The sequence below is a fragment of the Elephas maximus genome, chromosome 16 (genome assembly GCF_024166365.1).
Source record: "Elephas maximus indicus isolate mEleMax1 chromosome 16, mEleMax1 primary haplotype, whole genome shotgun sequence".
NCBI classification, from domain to species: Eukaryota; Metazoa; Chordata; class Mammalia; order Proboscidea; family Elephantidae; genus Elephas; species Elephas maximus.
The window spans coordinates 59,079,461-59,102,834 of NC_064834.1; positions in this window are offsets into that span (position 1 = coordinate 59,079,461).

Genomic DNA, 23,374 nt, shown 5'->3' on the forward strand with positions numbered 1-23,374 from the left:
AAAAACCAATATCTGTTGCCTTTGAGTCGATTCTGACTCATAACAGCCCTATAAGACAGAGAAGAACTGCCCCATATGGTTTCCAAGGAGCAGCTGGTGGATTCAAACTGGGACCTTTAGGTTAGCAGCCAAGCTCTTAACCACTGCACCACTAGGGCTCCAACTGAGCATAGTATACTGTAAACTACAAAGTGACTCCTCACATCATAAATTTAGTTCCAAGGGCTGCAATTGGTTTAGATTTAGAGGCCACAACGACCTTAGCCAGGGTTAATAAAGACATTAGCAACAATTTGGAAGAAAGTGCTAAAAGGAAGGTGAGTCATGATTTGAGCTCATTCTGCTAAGAAGAATTATCTTAACCCTTATGCTATAATTTAGTATATAATAACAATATAATTATAAGGGTTCCCTTGAGTTGGGATCAGCTCCACAGAAACTTTATATATAGAAAGTGGCATAGTGGTTAAGTGCTACAGCTGCTAACCAAAAATTTAGCAGTTCAAATCCACCAGGTGCTCCTTGGGAACTTGATGGGGCAGTTCTACTCTGTCCTACAGGGTCACTGTGAATTGGCATCGACTCGACAGCAACAGGTTTGTTTTTTTTCATTTATTAAATATATATATATATAAAATATAAGTTATACATATGTACTATTAGTGCATAATAATAGGTGCTATTTTAATAACAAACTATATAAAAATTTTTTATAGTTTATAGTCAATATTTATAAAATACTTTTTAATAACAAGAAATGTTTTTATTGTATAATTAAATGACAAATCTCAGGCCCCAAAATCGCATCGTATAACATTGTTACAACTATATTTAGCACAATGCCAGGCACTTAGTAGACACTCTGTAAATATATACCGAAGAAGTTGTGCTTAAAAAACAGAAAAAGATCAAAAGGGAATGTAACAGAATCCTTTAATATGGTTAGTCTTTAGGAAGGGCGATTATCACCCTTTTTTCCCTCAATTTTCCAAATTTTATATTAGTGACTATGTAGGACTTTTGAGAAATAATGTAAATGTAACACAAACCATGAACAGAGTCCTTTTACACTGGAATGCTACTCCTCCCTTCCACTCAGTCAGGCAGTATAGATTCTCTGTTACGCTGCCTGCCCTTCTTTAGGCCATGCTGTACGTGATAAATGTCTCACTGTTCCCGCTCAGAACTCACCGGTGAGTTTTCTCAGATACAAGCCAGGCCGTGGGATCTGAAAACCATGGTGTGGAGCAGATCTTGGACAAATTTAATAAATACACCTGTGCATTGCCGCACACAGCAGTTCAAAAGTGAAAGAATATGCAACTCCGATCCATTGGGGGGCAAGCCCTAGAATTTAGATATTTTATAAGCTATTACACAGCAGCTTTGTGAGTGTATGGGCTAGTGTTTACAGCTGGCTTCTCAATCCTCCTGAGAAGCATTCATTTAGACGTGGAAATAGGTGAAAATTGTACAAGGATAGCAGTAAAGAAATGCGTTTTCCTGGGAGGCGTTTAGTAGCGTTCTTAGAAGGACAGAGAAAAGGAGAAGGTGCAAGAGAGGGGAGAGAGGGAAGAAAAAAGAGGGAGAGGGAAAAGGGAAGAGACAGAGGGAGAGAGGTTTTCATTTCTTTTTAAATTATGGAGGAAATTTGATTTATATTCCATACATCCAGATGGTTCTTGTTATTTCTGGAGCTCTGCAGTGAAGTAACATGTGAATTAACAGAAGAGACTTATTGTTGGGCAATCTAGGGCAAACAATATGTATTTTTAGAGATTTAATGCAGTCCCCAACACTCTATCTCTGTCCCCGTTCCATCACATACCCATTTGTTCCTGCGATGCAATCTTATTGTGGGTTTTCAATAGCATCTTCTTGAAATCAGTTTTTGATTTATTAAGTTGCTTTTTCGATGACGTGTTCCATTGAATTTCACAGTAAATGGAAATCATTAAATTTACATTAATATTAATAAAGTCTTACACGTTCAAAGAATAACTTCTAAGTGCATATAATTTATCTGCAAGGGAAGAAAACTCTGGTAGAGTTTTTTAAATCGAGGTCCTCCTGTATGTCAGGTTCGTTCAGGACTACGGTCAGTCACCCATCACAGGCAGTGCGTGCTCCCTCTTGGTCTTTTCAGAAATCTTCAGTTGCCCCTCCGTGCCTCATGCTAACCCTGGTGAGATCCCGCTTGAGCATTATTGGAGTGTTTTAATAAAGGATAAGTCACTACTAGTAAAAGCGTGAACCTGCGCTGCCTATAGGAAGGACAATTTGGCAGCAGCTTTCAAATTTCAAAATCTATGTAATCTTTGATCAAGCGATTCTAAATATAAGTAGCTGTTCTACAGAAGCGCTTCCACATGTCCAAAATGATCTATGTGCTTGGACATTCATTATGTAATTGTTTGTGATTGCGAAAGATAGGAAACAAGTTAAATGCCCATATAAGGAGACTGCTGAAATTATGATACCTTCATACAAATGGAATGTTCTATTGCTTTGAAAAAGAATGAGATACCTTGTAGGTCTCCCACTGGTAGTTTTAAATAGAAAAGTAAGCTATGAAGAAATGTGACTAGAGGGGAAAAAAAAAAAAAAGATATACACATACATGCACACACATATGTGTGTATAAATTAATCCTAAATGCTATTACCAAATACACAGAATATCTCTAGAAAATAAATAATAAAGGTAATAGTGGTTACTTTCAAAGACAGAAGCTGTCTTATCCAGAAAGAAGACAGGGAAAAAAGCACACTATTCACTGTATTTATTTATTTTTTAATTTTGGTCCATGTGCATATATTACTTAGTCAATACTAAATAAGCAAAATAATAATAAGGTTAAGTAAAAAAATATTAAAAGAGCACCTTAATGTACTGGCATCATCCCAAAGAGAACTCATATTAACCTAGGGATTGTAGACGCCTGCATGTCCTACACACACACAACTGGTCATAGAAAAGCTGCTTAAAAAAAAAAAAAAAATTTTTTTTTTTAAGGCTGAGCAAATTGTTTAGCTCTATTTAGCAAACAGGGATTATATTTTTGGCCTATGTATTTTATATATATATATATATATGATGTATATGTATACAGATACCTACATATACCTATATATTACGTTAAACATTCAGGACTAGGTTCTTTGTGCATGCTTACTGAAAAGAGTGATTGTATCTTTGAAAGACTCCAGAAAAGGAGAAGTCAGATACTATGACTGATCTAATCATTCGTTTTATATATTATTTCAGGATGTATTAGTATACAAGTTTACAAGTGTATACAAGTTTAGGATTGATGCATATGCCTGCTGGGTTGACCCTTTTATCATCCTGAAGTGTTTTCTTGATCTCTAGAAAGATTTCTGACCATAGCCTCTCCTTTGATGATATTATTACAGCAGCGTTAACTTTCTTTTTGGTTAATGTGTGCATGTGATATCTTTTCTCTTTCTCTTTATTTTTAGTTTTTTTCAGTCCTTATATTTAAGACATTTTTTTAATAAATAGAATATAACTAGTTATTTTCTTTTTTTAATCTTGTCTGTTCTTATTTAAATTAGAAAATTTAGTACATTTTAATTTAATTACTAATATATTGGGACTTAAATTTACCATCTTATTTTTTTTTTATTCTTTGTTCTAGATATGTTTTCATCTATCCCTTTGCCGTAGGTTTACATTTTAAATTAATTAAGCATTTTTAAAATTTTTCATCTTGCTCTCTAGTAGCTTTCATGTCATAGTTTTCTTAATTTGCTTATATAATTTTATCCTTGGCTAAGAATATATCTTACATTAGGGCTTTTACCTACTCCCCCAACAATGTTAGGAGCTTACAACCCTTATTTGATAATGTGTATTAAAACCCCAAAACTATCTTTACTACTGTTTTAAACAGCCTGTATTCATTTGGAGCTCGTCGTGTGCTATCAAGTCAATTCCAACTCATGGCCACCCTATAGGAGAGAGTAGAATTGCCCCATAACGTTTCCAAGGAGTGACTGGTGGGTTGAAACTGCTGACCTTTTGGTTAGCAGCCAAGCTGTTAACCACTACGCCTCCAGGGCTCCCATTTAGACCTACTCATATTATATTATATTACCCCTTAAAAAAAAGAAAAAATTCTCCGTAACCATGCTTCAGCTGGGGATTATTTCCCTTCTGGCAAACAACTAGCTATATTCAAAACTGGAATAAGTACTAAATAGAGGCACATATACTTTTGGGTAAGTATAGGGCAAGGAAGAATAATAATGAAAGATAATAGAAGACAATAATGACTAGTATTTATTGTGGTGTCAGTAAGTTATCATCAGCTTTTAAGTTTTGTAACATTCAGGGGAAGAAGAATAAAACTTACCTGAGCTTTGGGTCCCAGTCCTAAAATAAGAAAAATATTACTTTAATTTATAGAATGTTTATTAGAATTAAGGTAAATAATAATACACTTAATACTTAGCAAAATACCAGTTACCTCATAGAAGCTTTATAAATTGTAGCCTTTATTAAAAATTCAATAAAGGTTTCATGGATATGGTATCGCTGGGGTTGACCCTGAACAATAAGCAGATTTTCAATGGAAGGAAATCAGAAGGGACAATCTGCCTGGTGAAGAACCAGCAAGAATAATAGCCTGGGGGTATGAAAGAGATTGCAATGTTCAGGGCACAGCAGTGAACCAGTGTTGCTGAGGTCCTGGGACCCTGAGGAAAGAGCTCTGGAAGGAAGTGCTTTGGAGTCTCAAAAGGGAGGGCTCTGAGTGCCACAGGAAGAAGCTTGAATTGCAAGTCTCTGTCTTTCATCTTGGAGCCACTAGGTGATCCAAACAGAGGTAGAATTCTTAGATTTGCTTTTTCCTCTCATTTTTGGTCACAAATCTTGAAATAGGCAGATAGCTTGCAGTGGAGGTATATGCTAACTAGATTAATCATCATTATGGATACTTTTGCAGGAATGTGCACTTGACTGTGTCTTACCAAGCAAGTTCAGACATGTCTGGTAAAATGCATGGTATAGAAAGGAGTCATTCAAGTCTTCTAGTTACATGATCCTCTACCTACAACTTACCTCCCATTCCACTGCCAGCCAACTTGTTTAATTGAACTAGACAATACAAATTTCAACAGAGAATTAAATGCTTCATTTGTCTTTCCTTAGAAGAATTTAGACCATTTAACCCAAGCTCCCAGTTTTTCTTTTGTAATATCTTTTCTTATTGCACAAACCTTGGGTAGGAACAGGAATTCTGTTTTCCACCCAGCCTCTTAAAGAACAGAGATTTCAGCCTTGTTTGTGCATTGTAGATATAAAAATTCTGCTATAGTTATTGTTACAACTTCAACTGTGTGAATCTAAGATTCACCAAAGAGAATGTGCTTTCTGTTTTGCCAACCTAGTAGACAGTATCTGCCAGGAAATGACTAATATATTGTCTGTTGTGATGAGCCAAGGAGCCCTGGAGTGCAATGGTTAAATTCTTGGCTGGTAACTAGTTCAAACCCACCATCAGCCAGCTCCATGGGAGAAAAGATCTGATGAGCTGCTCCCATGAAAATTATAGCCTAGGAAACCCTATGAGGCAGTTCTAATATGTCCTAAACTGTCACTGAGTCAACATCAACTCAATGGCACACAACAACAATGATGAGCCAAACTCTGTGGAATCAAAACATGACAATCTAGACACATGGCTTCGGGGTGAAGTAAAGGTAAAGCTCTAATATCAGCAAAAAGCTCTTTGCAATTTCTCTGCTCTCTCTAAGTACCTTCAGAATCCAGCCACACCTTGTTCAGGCACACTTAGACACCAACTCTGAGAGGTATTCCAGGCAGAATTGGTTATTTGGCTTTTGGGCAATCAATTCATTTTGTATTACAGTGAGTTGTCCCAGACCTGTGGGATAGTGGCTTTAAGGAACCCACAGAAGACCACTCACTTCTTCAATTCCAATTTAGGTTCATTTGCAGGTATACCATAAATGCATAAAAGAAGAAATAGGAAGTGATCTCAGGAAATAATACTCTCATTATACTTGGAAAGAAGACAGCATACGTGGTTATAAAACATCAGTGACACTAGTTTCCTGGAAGCATTTAAGAAGATCTTATCTGAGGCTTGGAGTCCTGGTGGAGCAGTGGTTAAGAACAAAACATCAGCAGTTTGAGTCCACCAACTGGTCCTTGGAAACCCCATGTGGCAGTTCTACCCTGTACTATGGGGTCACTGTGAGTAGGAATCTACTCAGCAGCAATGGGTTTGGTATCTGAGGCTTACAGATTCCAAAGTACCATGACCAGGGTGGTGAGTGGTCTGAAATGTGCTGAAAGAAGAATAATTGGAGGAAGAGACTTCTTCAGGGGGAAGAAAGGACAGACAGGAGTGATGCTGACAAAAGTCATTATCAAATATATACAGAGTGCCATGAGGAGGAACAAGCTGACTTGTTCAATGTTGGTAAAAGACAAAAAGCATGAGTTGGACATTGGTGAATGTAGTCGGTTCAGATGGACAGCCAGGAATGGGCGCCAGTGTAGGGAACTCCCGGAGAGAGTCTCAGATGAGGTTAATGACCATTCTTCTGTGATGTCACTACTAATATCGCTATACTTAATAAGGCCATGTCACCTTGAAGGCCCTTTCCAACATTAAAGCACTGATTATAAACCAAGAGTGAGGTACAAAACCTTCACAAACCAGGACACACATTGGCACATGGCAGTCTCTTTTCTGTTATGCCTAAGCTTTTTCTGTCTCTATCCATCTCCTTAATATTTCCTTTAAAAAAAAACTAAAATGTATTTCCTCCAGGAAGCCATCTGTTTGGAATCACTTGAGTTTCCTCAAACCCCCTCTACAGTTTTTTTCAAAGTACGTTCTTCAAGCTCTCTCCAGAAAAATCACCAAGTGGTGTATTAAACATGTGCATTTTTTATGCCTTACCCAAGCCATACTGAAGCAAATTCCTGGAGATGGGGTCCAAGAATCCATGCTATAACAAGCCACCAGATGATTCTTATGCCCACCTAAGTGTGAGAGCCACTTTCCTAAGCTCTTTCCCTCCAGCACGTTTTGTACATATTTTCATAGAATTAATTTTATGAAAGGTCAGTAGTATCCAACTCTCTCAACTTAGGGGGAGGAATTGGTACTCAGGGAGATCAAGGCCTGGTCTGCGTGACCATACCTGGCTAGTTTCAGTTCTTCTCCATCTTCTCTGCCAAATACGCAGCTCTGTGCAGATGCTAGGCTCAGAAGATGTTGCGTCTAGTATTCAGCGATGCTGAGATCTTGACACCTGACTATGAAGATTTTCCATTGCCTTCTTTCCCTGGGAGAGATCACAGAGCTACTATTGCCATGATTAAGGGAGCTTAGCAAGACTGATACCTGTTAGGGCAGTGATTCTCAGCCTTGGCTGCACGTAGACAGCATTAGGGAGACTCAAACACCTAAGTCAGTACAACAGTTAAATTGGAGTCTCTAGGATGAAGATGGAGGCAGTGGTGGTTCAGTGGTAACAATCTCACCTTCCACGAGGGAGACTCTGGTTTGATTCCTGGCCAATGTACCTCATACGCAGGTACCACGAGCTTGTGTGTTGCAACATTTTGTTCTTTTGTGTGTGTGTTGTCATGAGTCAAACTAAAAGGCAGCTACCAACAACAACAGAGTGAAGATATGTCATTACCTTTCTTAGAAGGGCCTATTCCAAAAAAAAAATCATAGTTTTTGTTCTCTCACAGCACTTTATATAGAATATAATTTTTTACTAATCATATTTTAACATAATTATAGTACCTGGAGAGTAGGAACTGTATTATCAGTGCAGACAGTAGATACCCAGGACATGTGTATATTTAAGAAATAAAAGAAATACAGTAGAAAAGCCTGACATTGCATGCGCCCTAGAATAATCTTTGATTTGGTTTACTTTATGCCTCCTGGTAGGGAATTCCTAAAGATATTTTACAAACCTGTTTCCATTTTTAAAGCTAAAGAATTAAACTAGCATAATTTAGTTACAAACAAGAAATATTCTTTTGATCAAGCATTAATAAATCTTCGAAGTCATAAACAAAAACTTCTAATTTGTCCTAAGGTTGACCCGGCCATTGTTCCGTGGTGTTGATTATTCCTGAACTCTCACACATTACTCACTAAGTGTCCCCAGAAAAGGGAAATGAGGAGAGAGTTCTACTTTATGAAAGAATGAATTCTTCCTGAGGTTTCATCTCATATACTCAAAACATCTCTAATGGATGGTTATTCAGATCCATAGTATTCACTGGGAAAGGTAATGGGGTGGCCATGTGGACAATGCATTTAGAAAAAGAAACAAACCTAGGGGAGTATGGGAGGGAGCCAGCACACCCTTGAAACTGGAAATCAAAAAGAGAATATACCCCACATTTAGGGTCTGATCCTTAGGTCCAGAGGGGTGGGAGGAGTGGGAATCAACAAGGAGAATCTCCATCAAGGTATCAGTTGGTGTCGCCTGGCCTGGAAGTGAGACTAGACTTTGTGACTCAGAGCAGCAGTGTGTCCCCTGAAAATACTGCCTTCACATAAGTAAATGGAGGCCATACGTTGTTCTGTGGTTGTAGAAAAAAAAAAAAACTAGTTCCATTGTGGTTGGAGAGCACCTTACTAATATCATCATTCTACTAAGAAGCCCTAACTTAGTTGCCCGTTCTGAATAATTGCAATTTCATTAGCTCCAATTTATTGGATAACTTACCATACGCCAGAAGTACCTGGGTGGTGCAAACAGTTAACAAACTAACCAAAATGTTGGTAGTTTGCATCCATCCAGAGGCACCAGAATATACTCCATAGCAACTGTTGATATATATATTTTTTTATGTATACCAGGTACTGTTCTTAATATCTTAGCCACAGTGACTCATATAGTCCCCAAAACAATCCTGGGAGGTAGCTATTATTATCCTAATTTTACACGGGAGGAGACAGATGGTCCAGGAGGTGAAGATTGTCAATTAAGGTGGTATAATTAATTTGCTGGGACACAGTGGTGAAAGCACCAGAAATATTTTAATGGAGGTATTATGAGTGGATATGACAGGGTCTACAGTGAATAGTAGATGAAACTGACCTGTGGAGGAGGCCATCATGTACTAAAACAAATTTCTGGTGGGTGGTGAGATATCAGACCTTCGTGTCACTTACCCAACCCAAGAAACCTACGTACTTTCAGCCACTGGCTTCCATGGCATCTGGTGCAGACTGGACCCCTGAGGGAAGACTCTCAGGGCCTCACAAAGCTGGGAAAACAGATTCTGCTTAAGACTGTCCAAGTGAAAGAGAGATCTCGTCTCAGGGTTGGAGAGCATCAGGCAGTGCACCCAGTGAACAGTCCCATAGCCCCCTCTGCTCACCACAGAGGATAAGCTTCAGCTATCATTTCCACGGTTAAGAACCAGGTATGTGTTCATTCACAGGGTCAGAGGAGGAAACAGAAGTAGATATACAATCTCTTGGCAGTCACATTCAGTGTTTGGAGGGGTTCTGAACCCCAGGTAAAGAGCTTGAGCTGAGGGAGGAACTCTGACTCTCTGAATCACCCATGTCATTGCTGTTGTTAAGTGCTGTTGAGTCGGTTCCAAGTCACAGCAACCCTATGTACAACAGAGTGAAACACTGCCCAGTCATGTGCTATCCTCACAATCATTGCCATGTCTGAGCCCATTCTTGTGGCCACTGTGTCAGTTTATCTTGTTGATAAACTGTTTTCTTCTTTTTCACTGACCTTTTACTTTACTAAGCATGATGTCCTTCTTCAGGGACTAGCCCCTCCGGATAACATGTGCAAATTAAATGAGATGAATTCTTGCCATCTTCACTTCTAAGGAGCATTCTGGCTGTACTTCTACCGGACAGATGTGTTCGTTCTTCTGGCAGTCCATAATATATTCAATATTCTTCACCAACGCCATAATTCAAAAGCATCAATTTTTCTTTGGCCTTCCTTATTCACTGTCCAGCTTTCACATGCATCTGAGGTAACTGAAAATACTGTGGCTTGAGTAAGGTGCATCTTAGTCTTCAAAGGGACATCTTGCTTTTTAATACTTTAAAAATGCCTTTTTGCAGCAGATTTGCCTAAAGCAATACGTCGTTTGATTTCCTGACTGCTGCTTCCATGGGTGTTGATTGTGGATCCTAGTAAAATGAAATCCTTGACAACTTCAGTATTTTCTACATTTATCATGATGTTGCTTATTGGTCCAGTTGTGAGGATGTTTGTTTTCTTTATGTTGAGGTGTAGCCCATACTGAAAGCTGTAGTCTTTGATTTTATTAGCAAGTGCTTCAAGTCTTCTTCACTTTCAGCAAGAAAGGTTGTGTCATCTGCATAATGCAGGTTGTTAATGAGTCTTCTTCCAATCCTGATACCATGTTCTTCTTCAGAGAGTCCAGCTTCTCTGATTATTTGCACATCATAGATTGAATAAGCATGGTGAAAGGATACAACCTTGGATGCACACTTTTCCTAACTTTAAACCATGCAGCATCCCCTTATTCTGTTCAAAGGACTGCCTCTGTTCAAAGGACTGCCTCCTGATCTATGTACAGGTTCCGCACTAATTAAGTGTTCTGGAATTCCCATTCTTTGCAGTATTATCCATAATTTGTTATGATACACACAGTTGAATGCTTTTGCATAGTCAATAAAACACAGGTAAACATCCTTCTGGTATTTTCTGCCTTCAGCCAGGATCCATCTGACATGAGCAATGATATCTCTTGTTGTACATCATCTCTTAAATCCATAGAAGAGAATGGGACATTAGATAAATGTTCCAGTAAGGGAGTTTCATTGTCACTAGTTACCATGAAGCAACTGGACTGTGTTTCATGGCTTATTATCTTACAAATTTTGCCCACTTATTCCCCCACTTCTGTGCTTTTGTAAAAATCTTTCCTTTCTTCCCACCAATGTCCTTCCAAGTGACCATTTCCATTCTTTCTTTCTTCTTCTTTTAAATCACACTATATTTGAATTTTCAGTTTTGGGGCTTGTGTATCTTGGTCCTGTTGTTAGAAGCATTATATATATACAAACACCCACATACACACTCTAAATTGAGTATCTAGCCTTAATTTTGCATTTGATTTTTTTTTTTTTCTTAACGAGAATGGCAAAACCAGGAAGTAACCTGAGGCACCAAGAGTATAATTTTTTTTTTTTTTTGTCTGAGAATGATGAATTGGTGAGAGCACCCCTATTCCTTGGAGTCCCTGGGTGGTGAAACAGTTAACACACTTGGCTGCTAACCGAAGGCTTGGAAGATTAAGTCTACCCAGAGATGCTGGAAACAAAAGGTCTGGTGATCTAATTCTAAAAATATCAGCCATCGAAAAGCTGTGGAGCACAGTTCTACTCTGACACACCTGGGATCGCCATGAGACAGAGTTGACCCAGTGGCAACTGGTTGACTGGGCCTATCCCACAAGGATAAGTAGAAGGGGGCTGAAAGGGTCAGAAGCAGGAGAGGTGGTGTGGAAGTGTAGAAAGGGTGCAGGCTGACAAAGCTAATGAATAGTTCCGAGGTTAAGTCTTGGATCCACTACTTGGAGCTGTTTGGCCAAGGGCAAGTTATTTTCTCAGTCTGTTTCCTCATTTTTAATTTGGTCATACCAATCTGCTTTGAGGGGACACTGCAAAGATGCAAAGAGTACTGGCACACACACACACAGATACGCATGCACACAGCAGTGCCTCACACAGGGACAGGACAGGTATTCAAAATTTGTGAACCATCATTAAAAACCATTTTGATCCTAATGTCTCATGGACACAACCTTGACCGCAGGCCCACAGGTAATAGATATACAAGCTTAAAGTCACAGAAGAAATATCAGAATTTTACTTTCAAAATAAGGTCTCTTAAATGAAGAGCCTGGTATCTTCTCTACATCTTCTCAAGAACTCAGCAGAGCGAGGAAGCTTGGATGAATAGCCCTTTGCTTATTCCACACTGAAGGCATATATGAATAAGAACCCCATCAATTTTATTGGCGATTATATGCCTAGAACCTAACACAGTGCCTGTCACATACATGTTATTCAATATTTATTAATGATTGGATGAAGGTGTGTTCACAAATTACTGTACTTGGCCTTGCAGTTAGACACATCTCTAGGGTGAAGATGGGGATAAAATAAGAGTATGGCAAAGGCCTTATTCTGTCCTAACACCAAATAGTTCTTAGAAGATTTTCAAGGTTGCTTTAGAGTTTACTTCACATATCTAATATAACCCAAAAGCTTACAATAAAGAATAACTAGGAACTCTAGAAAAAAAGTTAAAACTTAGACCTTTCACATCTCGTGATGAATGTAGCAGCAAAGATGTTCCTTAAATTATCTTAAAAGCCCTACAGCAGGGTTGAACAAAAAATTATGTTAGAAAATAATTTTCTATGGATAAGAGTCACCAATTTTCTAGCAATCAGAAAGGAGGTGCAGAATTATCACCACAGTACCTGCTATTAGACTCTTTCAGCCCAATATCCCTAACAGAAGGCGTGTATCAGGCACAGAAGACGACTTTTCTACACTTCATTTCACTAAGACGTTGACCTGGGCGCTGATTCTTCCATGTAATGCAGAAGAGCAGATTACAGTTTGCAGTGATGATTGCCTACAGCGTGAGAGAAAATACATTTCTGCAGCTGAAAATTGCATGTAGCCTTCCTCAAGAAAAATTGCATCTCTAATTGCAACTTTTAACAGGATTTACATGACCTAAAACACATTTTTAAGAGCCAGACAGCATTTTCATGCCTTCGATTTTGGGTAATTATTTTTATAGCTGAAAGATTTTTACTGTCTCTCATATTACTTTTGGCCATAAACAAAAGAACTTTTGATTTTCAGCTCCCTCTCTGTTTCAGAAAAAAGAAAGAAAGAAAAAGAAATGTAGAGGTTTTCTCCCCAGAATCATTTTCACTGGGAAAATGATTGCACTAAGCTGATTAGGAGAAAACCTGTTGCCGTTGAGTCAATTCCAACTCATAGCAACCTTATAGAGCAAAGTAAAACTGCCCCATAGGGTTTCCAAGGCTGTAATCTTCATGGAAGCAGACCGTCACATCTTTCTCCTGAAGAGCATCCAGTGGGCTCAAACCATGGACTTTTCAGTTTGCAGCCCAGCACTTTAACAACTACATCATCGCGACTCCTCCTGGTTAAAAAAAACAAAAAACAAAAAACAAAAAACTTATCGCTGTTGAGTCAATTCCGGCTCATAGCAACCCTATAGGACAGAGTAGGGTTTCTAAGGAGCGGCCGGTGGATTCAAACTGCCGACATTTTGGTTAGTAGCCATAGCTCACCACAGCTCTTAACCACTGTGCCACCAGGGCTCCCTCCTGGTTAAGAGAACCAAAAAAAAACCCAACCCAATCCACTGCCATCATGTTCGTTCTGACTCATAGTGACCCTGAAAGGACAGAGTACAACTACTCCATAGGATTTCCAAGGCTATAAATCTTTACAGAAGCATACTGTCATATCTTTCTCCTGAGGAACTGCTGGTGGGTTCGAACTGCCCATTCTTTCAGTTAGTAGCTGAGCAGTTTAAGCACTGCACCACCAATTCTCCTTCTCGTTGGGAGAGGTAATGGTTCATTAGCGCAGCCTGGGGGCGTAACTCTATATCTGACATAGCTGTGGGGGCAGCCTCTTAAGCCCACTACATCCATTCAAAGCAGCTGGCTGAGTGCTCTCACTGAGATGACTTCCAAAGCCTCCACCTGTGTTCATGAAGTCAGTTTTCCACACAACAGCCTGAGTGAGCCTTTAAATGAAATCTCATCACTCTTAAGCCTAAAAGTCCAATGACACCCCCTGGCATTTAGAATGATGTCAAAATCTTATCCCATGTCTTACATGGTCCCCATGATCTAGGAGGACTTCTCTGGCTAGCAAAACTTAGGAAAATTTTGAGAGAGACTGTCTAAAACCTTGGATCTGTACATACGTCTATGGTTTAATAGGTTTGATCTGGACATGTGATCTACATTCTTTTCAGCGGCAATTCGCCCAAGCCTCTCCTTTCTTTTTGCCTGTTATCACTCTGGTATATATCGTGAATATCTAGTTCGGTAAATATCTCTGGGAATTCCTGGCTGGTACAAATGCACTTGGCTGCTAACCAAAAGGTTGGAGGTTCTAGTCCATCCAGGGAAGTCTTGCAAGAAAGGTCTGGTGATCTAATTCTGAAAGAAAGATCAGTCACTGAAAACCCTGCGGAGTATATAGTTCTACTCCAACACACATGGGGTCACCATGAGTCAGAGTTGACTCAACAGCGTCCGGTTTTATAAATATCTGATAAACATTATTTCCTTTTCCTTCTAGCTAGACTTGTCCCGAACACCTGTACTGGGAGCTAAGACTCTGGCATCGGAGTAGACATATTCAGACCTGGGAAATCTGAATGAAATATAATTTTCACTCAGGTGATCTTTGCATTGGATACTTTTGCATCTTTTATCCCAATACTAAACATTGATAGTTTACACAATTATAAACCAGTCTGACCCTTGGAGACACATCAACAACAAGCAAAAGACAGCTCTCTGTGGATGTAGGCAATCAACTTGGGGCAGAAGGAAAACTCCAGAAATGGGCACTTCAGAGCTTATTCCAGCCCTGCTGCCCACTACCTGGCTCCTCTCCTAACTTCTCCGTCTATCAGTTTTCCCAGGGATTCATCAACTTTGTTAGCCTTCTTAAGAAACTATCTTTAGAATTTGTTGATTCTCCCATTACACATTTATTTATTTTATTTGTCAATTTCTACTTCTATCATTAATTCCCTTCCTTCTGCTCTTTTGGGAACATTAGTTTGATGTCACTTCAATATTCTTGGAACAGATACTTAACTGATTACTTCTCAGGCTTACTTTAATATATGCATTTAAGGCTATAAATTTTGTCTATTCACAGCTTTATCTGCATTCTTCAATTACAGATTTTTGTTTGTTTGTTTTAATGATATCTCCATTATCGTTAACTTAAAAGTATTTTCTAATTTGATTGTAATATCTTCTTTGACCTATGAGTTATTTAAACATTTATTGCTTAATTTCCAAACTTTTGGTAATTTTCTGTTAGTGAATTTTAGCAAAATTTCAACATAATCAGAGAACTTATACTTTAGTATTTAATTATATGACATTTGTCAAGACTTGGGCAATTTGTTAAAAGTCTCACATGCACAGTATGTATTCTATAATTATTGGGTCCTGTGCTTATAAAGTTTTTTTGGTTATATCAAGTTCGTTAATTCGGTTTGTCATATTTGCTGTATTTTACTGATTCTTTTCTAATAGTCTGTTCTATGAGATACTGAGAGAGAACTGTTTTAGCCTTCTACCAGAATCATGGATTTGTCTATTTTCCAATATATTACTGTATATTTTTGCTGTACATATTTTGAGGTTATATAATTAGGTACATATGCGTTTGTAATTATCATATCTTCTTGGCAAATTGACTGATTACTTTGAAGCCATCGCTCTTTATGTCTAATTATGATTCGATTATTGTCTAAAAATTTGCATCCTCTGATATTAATTTGCAACAATAGTGTTCTTTTGGTTAGAATCTGTATGGCATATCCTTTTTCAATCCCTTTTCTTTAAATTTTATATTTAAGGTGGGTCTATTGTAAGCAGCATATAGGTCCAAAAACATGAGGCATATTTAAAGATGCAAGATATATGAATATGGACAACATAGAAGAAAAATATAAGGAGACTGGATTTTCAACAAATGTAAGTCTACCCTTCAGACTCTTCACTCCTGTCTTCTTAAACCTACTGTTGTTTTCTGTCTCTGTTATGAACAGCTGAATACAAGTTATATCTGAATAAAATTTCAAAGAACTATTAATACGGAACTAAATATTTTATTCTTATTATATGATAAACAGACTTTTATACACTACCTAGCATCTGAACTATAATTGATAATACCAAAACTCAGGACATATTTTCTCACCAAAACATCTAACCAAGTTCAAGTGAACGTCTATGTCTCAACACATTGGTTAATTGGACAAATGCTAATATAAAATCCAGTTATATATTTTATCTAGCTGATTACTTGCTATCTCTTCCTCTGATATTTGTATGCATGCCTATTCTCTCTTCCCCTCATCCATTCCCTGTCATATTAGCTTTGCTTAGGTTTCTATAAAAATCCCTGTTACTAATGATATGACTTGTGTGACAGTGAGCCGCTTACATTATTTACAGTCTGTGGTTTGGAGAATACAACAGAAAACCAAGTACAGTGATTTACTCAGTTGCAGTACACAAAGTATGCTAGCCCTTCTGAGTACGAATAATTGTTATGATTATTTAATGATATATACAATGCCTGTTATTAGCTATTTTTGATGTATGAATACTTGAGAGTCACTGTTTCTAGTATCAGCAAGAACAACTCAATTTTCAATCAAATAATTGTCAATGCTAGTAGAAAAAAATCTAACTCTTCCCCTCAGACTTATGGATGGCACCATATTAATGTCAAGGTGCTGTATCTATAGTTATGAGATAAAGCCTGATCCCTAGCATGCCAATCTACAGGAACACAAAATAGCAAGAAGAAAGGTATGCTGAAAATAATGATTTTCACAGATTTTTGAAACCATGCTTTGGACAAATCAGTTACCTGAGGAGTATTGCTTCTTGCCAGTCTGTCTCCTATGGTTTCAGAGGAATAGGAGATCATACATAAGCTGTAAAACTGTAACTTCTCTGAGTGCTTACGTGCAGTCTTTACTTCAGTGGTGACACTACACTGTCATCAAATGAGTAAGTGAAAAAACAGAACAAGGTAGTTGGTCAATTTCTAAACCATTCATCCATGCAAACTAGGACTTGGGGAGCACATTTATCAGAGATTAGAATCCCCCAACTCACAACATCCTTAATTTTGAAATTAGTGACAATTATATTCCAAATGTGAAATGTTTCAACTTTAAACAAATGGAAAAAGCACTGAGAAAAACTCAGCTGTAGTGAAGTTCTGTTATCATAGCCTTAGGCACTGGCATTCCTGAGAACATTTGTCCCTTTGCTAGACATAAGTTTGAAATGGTCTGTCTACTCATTGAACTTTTTCGTGTCTCTATTTCCATTTCGTAAATGAGCAGATAGTTATTGTGAAGGTTAAATAAAGGTATGACATTTTCTTATGACAGAGGCTGAGAGTTAGAAAGCAAAAATTGAGTGCTAGTGATCACTTTCATTATCATCCTGATCGCCATCACAGTCATCACCTACAACATTCTTTCTCATGCTCTCTCTCTTTTTCTCGATCATCTTCTTGACTGATACACTCACCCATAACTTCCAAGTTATATATGGTTCATTTACAACAGTGGAGGACTCGTCTCAGGAATGCAGGCCTGATGGTTTCTTCCTGTCTAGGTGGCTAAGCCTTATTCTGCATGTATTGAGGGAATGAAACTAACCCTGCTACTCTGTTCACAGATAGTCGGACCAAAAATGGTCATGAGCTGAAGAAAGCCATACACGTACAGGCCATATATACCTTGAACCCTGGTGGCACAACATTTAAGAGCTGGGCTGTTTACTGAAAGGTTGATGGTTCGAACCCACCCAACAGTTCCACGGCAGAAAGACCTGGCAATCTGCTCTCGTAAAGGTTACAATGTAGAAAACCCATTACGTAGGGTTGCTATGAGGCAAAAATCGACTCCATGGCCCCTAACAACAAATATATATGTGTGTGTATATACATATTTTTTATATACATATATATGTATATATATTTATGTACATATACATGTATGTGTGTGTGTGTATATATATATATACACACATATGTATACAGAGAGACAAAGAGATCTATATCTACAGAGACAGACCAGCTTTAGCACCCCTCTCTGGTTTCCATTTTTTCCTGAAAAGTCTTTATTTTAACCCTGCCCCTTCCCTGCCATTTGTTCTTGTTCACTGCCTGACTTCTCCATTAGCCTAGTTCTCCAACCCTGGCCCCAGCTGCAAGAAAGAAAATTAGCACAATAAGGTCTCCTGGATCCCACAAGAGCTCTGCATTTATAGACTTCTCATTAGTTCCACCTACTTAGACTTGTAGTCAGATCTCATTTCTTGGAACAACAAAGCTACCCTGATGGCCACTTTGTTATCCCTTCCTTGGGATTCTGTCCTTTCCCTGCCTTAGTGAGGACAAACGCACCCGGGTCTGCACCACAATTTTTTATACTGGGCCCCCAAACTCAATACAGGTGCCTTCAGCCAGGCACTGCAGTGACTCACCAGAGGAAAAACATTCTTTGATTTTTTTCCTTTTTGTCAAGTGGACTAAGGATTCAATTATTTGAAAAGTAGAGGATTTCAATTAGAACAAGTTTCAGATTAAGAGCAACGCTTAGTCTGTGTAAATATTTTCCTTGTACAGACCAATTCATTCAGCCACATAATCATTTGATTTAAGGCACAAATTTAACATGGATTAGAAATTCATTTTTCAAAAATGCTTTCTGGAGGTGCCCCACTTACATGAATTAGTTTTTACATGGTATGTTATGCTTGCTATTTCTTTAATCTCCCCACTTGGCAGATCTAACCCCAAGAAGCTGTTGTACTTCTCCCAAATACCTTAGACCTCGGAAGAGAGAAGGCGCTTGAATTTTAAGCCAAACCTTGCCACCAACACAAGGCAAAATGGCAAGCTACCTGCAAATGTGGCAGAAGAATGAAAGAATAATATATTAGAGGACAACATACCTAATAGGATGTGGGTTATGGGCTACTGTATGAATAGGGCAGAGTGGGAAGCATCAATCATTTAGTAACGCTCAACTCTGCCCTATACCTCACAAGATGGATTACAGAGACTAAGGTAGGTCCACAACTTCAAACATCAAAACTTGGTTCTTCACTCTTTCACTGGCCAGTAGCAAAGATGAAAAAGATAGAAAAAAGTATGAGTTGGGGGTTGTGTTGTTCCTGTTAAAAGTTTGTGCACAGAGAGTAAAAAACAAACTGCAAAGCCAGATATCGACAACAAGACCCAGTGAAGCAACAGACGAAGAAATTTTATTTAAATAACTAGTGTGTCTGGGGGATGAGTCAAGTCTCTACTTTTAAAGAGGGTGCAGTCTACGTGAGGAGGCAAGGCTAAACTGTGTAAAAGCAATCACGATTCAGAATACAGTGCAACAGGTGAAAATTGTCATAAAATGTTGCCAACAACATCATCCTCAACCAGACCAGTAAACCGTCTTGTGTGGAAACTGGTAACTTGGAAGAGGACTGGATTCAAATATAAAGAATCTGGATGCTCAACTGGTATGATCAGGACAATGCCTCTGTCTGCTTTGGTCTGGTTTCATTTATTCTTAGGCAGGCTTTATCTTTCCATATTGGGTAAAAAATCGGCTACTAGTTACTCAAGGCTCATATTTTATAGGACTTTCTACCTCTACGGAAAGAGTACTGAGACAAGACATTTTCACCATCTCAGTTCTTCCTCCTGGGCACACAGGGAGATTCATTTTCTAGCCTCATTTTCACAGTGTTGGCACCATGCAACTGAGCTCTGTGCATTGAGATGTGGGAAGAAATGGTCTAAGTCTCATCCAGGCCTGGCTCTTAAATTTATTTTGCTGTGTCTTTCAGCTCTCTCTTCTCTGGTACAGTGACCTTGGAAGCCATGTGTTTTATATGGTGCAGTAACAAGTAGGAGGAGTTTGACCCAATACACACTGGACTTCACTTGAGCTATAAATATGTCTTTATATTGTTAAGCTACTGAGATTCCAGACTATTTGTTGCCACATCATATCATAACCTCTTCCGATTAATGTAAGTAGCTGGTTAATACAAACATCAGAGACAATTCTTAATGATCTGTCTTGCATTGCATGCCAGCCTCTAAATTATGCATTAAGGCCACAAGTTTGGAGTAATCTGATTGGCCTGGTCCAACTTGTAACTAAAAAACTACCCTGAAATAAACCATATACACTATAATGAGGAATCAGTCTGCAAAGGAAAAGAGACAGGAAAAAAAAAAAATGTCCACTACATGTTCCATAGACTTTGTCTTATGGTAGGTAACTCATACAAAAGAGAATTATCGATTTCCTAGAACGCTGACAATGTACAACCACATTTCACCAATATCTGAAAGGAAAATCTTCCTGCAAGTAAGTCTATCTTCCTGCAAATGGTTTATCTCCATAACGTAAATCTATTCAACATTTTAGATCAGTAAGCAAACATTTTCTTTTGCCTGAAATTTTTCCTCTGCCTTACACCTTATTTCATACCTAGAAGTTAATGTTGCTCAATTCAGTTCCCTTACTCAAACGTAGAAGGATTTGTGTACATTTCTTATTTTTCACCAACACTGTCATCTGGCTTTGTTTTCATTAAATGTTAATTCATTCGTCTTTGGGAAAAATTAAACTTTTTCCTTGCAAATTCTATGGAAGTAGAATGTTACATGGAAGGGATTATGATTGGTATTGTATTTGAGGGCATCTCAACTACATTAATCCTATACTGGGGTCAATTTTTATTACAGAAAATATCTCTTGTGCTTAGGAAATAATACAGGGAATGCTAGTATTCAAAATGCACAGAAAAAAATCCAGTCTCTCTTTGTACTGTGGGTTGTAGAGTGCAGAGTTTTTAAAGACATATGATTTTTCTCACTTTAAATTTCAGACTTTTTAGGAGAAATTTACTTTCACAATTGGGCATAAACTTAAAAAGAATTTACTGCTAAAATATAAACTTCCTTGTCTTAAGATGAAATTTTCTTTATGCTTCAAAATTATATTTGGCCTCATAGTATCAATGGACACTGTACTGAATGTAATGTATTTTAGAGTAGTAAAATACATGGAAAACAACAAGTGCATATCTAAGTAGCCATATCAGTAATAGACCTCTTAAAATGTTAAAGAGCAAAGATGTCATCTCGAAGACTAAGGTGCGTCTGACCCAAGCCATAGTGTTTTCAATCACCTCATATGCATGCAAAAGCTGGACAATGAATAAGGAAGATCAAAGAAGAATTGATATCTTTGAATTATGGTGTTGGTGAAGAATATTGACTATACCATGGACTGCCAAAAGAATGAAAAAACCAGTCTTGGAAGAAGTACAACCAGAATGCTTCTTAGAAGCAGTGATGGCGACACTACGTCTTACATACTTCAGACATGTTATCAGGAGGGACCAGTCCCTGGGGGACGTCATGTTTGGTAAAGTAGAACGTCAGGGAAAAAAAGGAAGACCCGCAATGAGATGGATTGACACAGTGGCTACAACAATGGGCTCAAGCATAACAACGATTGTGAGGATGGTGCAGGACCAGGCAGTGTTTCATTCTGTTGTACATAGGATTGCTTATGGATATTATCCTATCATTGACAGCACTGTGATTAAGGATAGATCTTGAAATGTTCCTTTTGAAGTTGAAATTGACACCATTCCTCTTCAATTTGTTATTCCCAGCATAGTAGACCATATGACTGTCCATCGCAAAATGGCAAATACCAGTCCATTTCAGCTTACTAATGCCTAGGGTATCAATCTTTGTACAGTCCATTTCATTTTTGATGACTTCCGATTTTCCTAGATTCATACTTTGTATATCCTTTCGATTACTAATGGACGTTTGCAGCTGTTTCTTCTCATTTGAGTAATGCCACTGCAGCAAATGAAAGCCCTGAAAGCTTGACTCCAGCCATGTCATTAAGGTTGACTCTACTTTGAGGGAGCAGCTCTTCTCTAGTCATCTTTTGAGCGTCTTCCAACCTGAGGGGCTCATCTTCTGGCACTATATTAGACAATGTTCTGCTGCTATTCATAAGGTTTTCACTGGCCAATTTTTTCAGAAGTAGGCCACCAGGTCCTTCTTGCTAGTCTATCTTTGTCTGGAAGGTCCACTTAAACCTGTACACCTTGAGTGACCCTGCTGGTATTTAAAATACCAGTGGCATAGTTTCCAGCATCATAGCAACACACAAGCCACCACAATACAACAGACTAACAGACGTGGTGGAGATAAATGGAGATATGGAGAAAATATTTAAGTTGTCAAGGATTTCATTTTACTTGGATCTACATTCAACACCCATGGAAACAGCACTCAACAAATAATATGACATGTTGCATGGGCAAATCTCCTGCAAAAGACCTCTTTAAAGTGTTTGAAAATCAAACATGTCACTTTGAGGACTAAGGTGCGCTAACCCAAGCCATGGTAATTTCAAGCATCTTATGTATGTTTTTTTTATTTTTTTATTTTTTATGTATGTGTACGTGCAAAAGTTGGACAATGAATAAGGAATACTGAAGAAGAACTGATGCCTTTGAATTGTGGTGTTGGCAAAGAATATTGAATATACCATGGACTGACAGAAGAATGAACACGTCTGTCTTGGAAGTACAGCCAGAGTGCTCCTTGAAAGTGAGGATGGTAAGACTTCATCCCACGTACTTTGGACATGTTATCAGGAGGGACCAGTCCCTGGAGAAGGACATCACGCTTGGTAAAGTAGAAAGTCAACAAAAAAGAGGAAGACCCTCAACAAGATGGGCTGCAACAATGGGCTCAGGCATAACAATGATTGTGAGGACGACACAGGACTAGGCAGTGTTTCACTCTGTTGTACATAGGGTGGCTATGAGTTGGAACCAACTCGACAGCACCTGACAACAACAACAACCAGCCACGTGTAGGTTCTTACTCACACATTAGCCTGGTATGCATTTGTAAGCTTCAGCTAGAGCTTCCTCAGGTAGCTTGAATGCTTCTTGGCATCCATATCCATGTCATTCCTAAGTAGGCTGCCCATCAATGATGGAAGATTCCTGTGGAGTTGTACATTTTATATATCTCCTACTCCCTGGTAAATCTGGTATTATCCCTGTTCTCCTCTGCCTGCCGTAATATATGTTCTACATAAACAAATCTTAAAATTATATTCATTTGAAAAATGCTCAATTTTTTGCTTATCTTACTATTGAGCTCTTTAGTTATATTTTACTGGCTGCAAAATTTTTAGAAACGTGTTTACACTCTCTAAGCGTTAATTTTAAAACTGATGCAAAAATACAAAATCTGAATAGCTTGTGTTATGGATTGAATTGTGTCCCCAAAAATGCATGTCAACTTGGCAAGGTCATGATTCCCAGTATTGTGTGATTATCCACCATTTTGTCATGTGATGTGATTTTCCTGGGTTGTGAATCCTACCTCTATGATGTTAGTGAGGCAGGATTAGAGGTAGTTATGTTAAAAAATCAG